The 2,500-nt window shown below is 43.5% G+C and overlaps 2 non-coding genes across 2 annotated transcripts in view; both read right to left on the bottom strand.

The window, feature by feature from the left end:
* Positions 1 to 105: 105 nt before the first annotated feature.
* Positions 106 to 260, bottom strand: LOC149092996 (5.8S ribosomal RNA). Its single transcript, XR_016200479.1, has one exon. It is a non-coding gene; the product is annotated as a 5.8S ribosomal RNA (ribosomal RNA).
* A 487-nt stretch (positions 261 to 747) lies between these two features.
* The window catches only part of LOC149092995 (small subunit ribosomal RNA), a 2,170-nt gene continuing 417 nt past the window's right edge, over positions 748 to 2,500 (bottom strand). Inside the window, exon 1 of the ribosomal RNA XR_016200371.1 lies at positions 748 to 2,500. This exon is cut by the window's right edge and continues 417 nt beyond it. This is a non-coding gene — a ribosomal RNA (small subunit ribosomal RNA).

Here is a 2,500-nt window from a genome sequence, read left to right as displayed (position 1 = left end):
AAGAAAAGGAATAAAACATCAAGATTCATGCATATAAATATACAATCCTCTCAAAACAATGCATATATGGTAGTATGCAAGTGTTTTGTTGATTATTTTACATCTCAACTCTCAGACAGATGTGACCTCGGAAAAGACCCGAAAGCCGCAATGTGCGTTGGAAGCTCAAGTGCTCGGCGTGTCCTGCAATTCGCACCGATTATCGTAGCTAGCTACGTTCTTCATCGATTGGTAATTCGAGTGATCCACCGCTTGAAGATGTATCTTTGCCACCGTGGGACTTTTAATAAGTATCCTAAATCTGCATTGAGAGGGTTTGAAAACAATTGTATGCAGTTTATAAAAACCATAGTTGTCTTTACTTAGTTAGGCGAAGAAGTGTAAAACTTCCTTCTTTAAACCTTGCCGTCAGCATAAGCTGAAGACTTGATCAGGTACCAAGTATGTAGCAAGACAGGCTTTTCATTATAAACTACAATTGTTTTGCAAAAGAAATTATGGCTATCGTTAGATAACCCTCACTCTTTGTTGCATTGGATAATGAAAGATGGATGTATGAATGAACGAATGTAATGCAAATTAGAATCATGTTGCAATGGCTAAATGTTTGCAATAAACATTCACAATTGCGACTCTAATGCAAATACAATTCAATTGCATTCACCATATTAGCATCTACAATATCACTATGCAGAGTGTTTGATTGTTTGAAGGTTGTATTTCTCTTATAATAAGAGGGTAATACGTTAATGATCCTTCCGCAGGTTCACCTACGGAAACCTTGTTACGACTTTTACTTCCTCTAAATGATCAAGTTTGAACATCTTTCCAGCACAATCCGACCACTAGTTTCCCAATGGTCTGGATTGACCAGTCCGAAGTCCTCACTAAATCATTCAATCGGTAGTAGCGACGGGCGGTGTGTACAAAGGGCAGGGACGTAATCAACGCAAGCTAATGACTCACGCTTACTGGGAATTCCTCGTTCATGGGCAATAATTACAATGCCCAATCCCCATCACGAAATGGGTTCAAGCGGTTACCCACTCCTTTCGGAGCAGGAAACAGTATGCACGATGACCACTTCAGTGTAGCACGCGTGCGGCCCCGGACATCTAAGGGCATCACAGACCTGTTATTGCTCTGTTTCGTGCGGCTGCGAGCGCCGCTTGTCCCTCTAAGAAGTCCTTACAGTGCTACAGCATCCTTACCCTAGCCAATTCTGTAGGCTAATAGCAGCAGAGCCCTCAACAGCCGAAACCATCAAGAGATACTACCACCCACAGGTTGACTAAGGGGGAGTACTGCAGTGTAAACTGCAAGTCTATTTAGTAGGCTAGAGTCTCGTTCGTTATCGGAATTAACCAGACAAATCACTCCACCAACTAAGAACGGCCATGCACCACCACCCACTGAATCAAGAAAGAGCTCTCAATCTGTCAATCCTCTCAGTGTCCGGGCCGGGTGAGTTTTCCCGTGTTGAGTCAAATTAAGCCGCAAGCTCCACTCCTGGTGGTGCCCTTCCGTCAATTCCTTTAAGTTTCAGCTTTGCAACCATACTTCCCCCGGAACCCAAAAACTTTGGTTTCCCGGAAGCTTCCATTCGAGTCATGAAATTAGTTACTCAGAATGATCGCTGGTTGGCATCGTTTATGGTTAGAACTAGGGCGGTATCTGATCGCCTTCGAACCTCTAACTTTCGTTCTTGATTAATGAAAACATTCTTGGCAAATGCTTTCGCTGTAGTTTGTCTTGCGACGGTCCAAGAATTTCACCTCTAGCGCCGCAATACAAATGCCCCCGTCTGTCCCTCTTAATCATTACCTTGGATTCTTAAGACCAACAAAATAGAACCAAGGTCCTATTCCATTATTCCATGCAAGATCATTCAAGTTAAGGTAGTGGTACGCATCATATAGATGGTTGACCATACCGTTTTTAGGCACCTCTTTCGAGGTTTTGGACGCCTGCTTTGAGCACTCTGATTTTTTCAAGGTAAAAGTCTCGATCGCTTGAATCAACACTCGGTAAAGAGCATTGATAGCAAATATCGAGCAATTTTCTGTCTAAACACTATGAATGTAACCACCAGGAAAGAGGAATGAAGGTTCAAGCAAGCATCCGTAGACACAAGCAAGAAACCTAACATCACCATCTAACCCTTTAATCAGTGGACCCCATAGGTTCGACTGAAATCCAACTACGAGCTTTTTAACCGCAGCAACTTTAATATACGCTATTGGAGCTGGAATTACCGCGGCTGCTGGCACCAGACTTGCCCTCCAATAGATCCTCGTTAAAGGATTTAAATTGTACTCATTCCAATTACGGGGCCTCAATAGAGTCCCGTATTGTTATTTTTCGTCACTACATCCCCGTACTGGGATTGTGTAATTTGCGCGCCTGCTGCCTTCCTTAGATGTGGTAGCCGTTTCTCAGGCTCCCTCTCCGGAATCGAACCCTAATTCCCCGTTACCCGTTACAACCATGGTAGGCGCAT

The sequence above is a fragment of the Tetranychus urticae genome, unplaced genomic scaffold, assembly GCF_039701765.1.
Source record: "Tetranychus urticae isolate SD_2017Ah unplaced genomic scaffold, NJAU_TeUrti_SD_1.0 Scaffold_4, whole genome shotgun sequence".
Taxonomy (NCBI): Eukaryota; Metazoa; Arthropoda; class Arachnida; order Trombidiformes; family Tetranychidae; genus Tetranychus; species Tetranychus urticae.
Note: the sequence above shows the minus strand (reverse complement) of the source record. Positions and strands in the feature narration are given on the sequence as shown.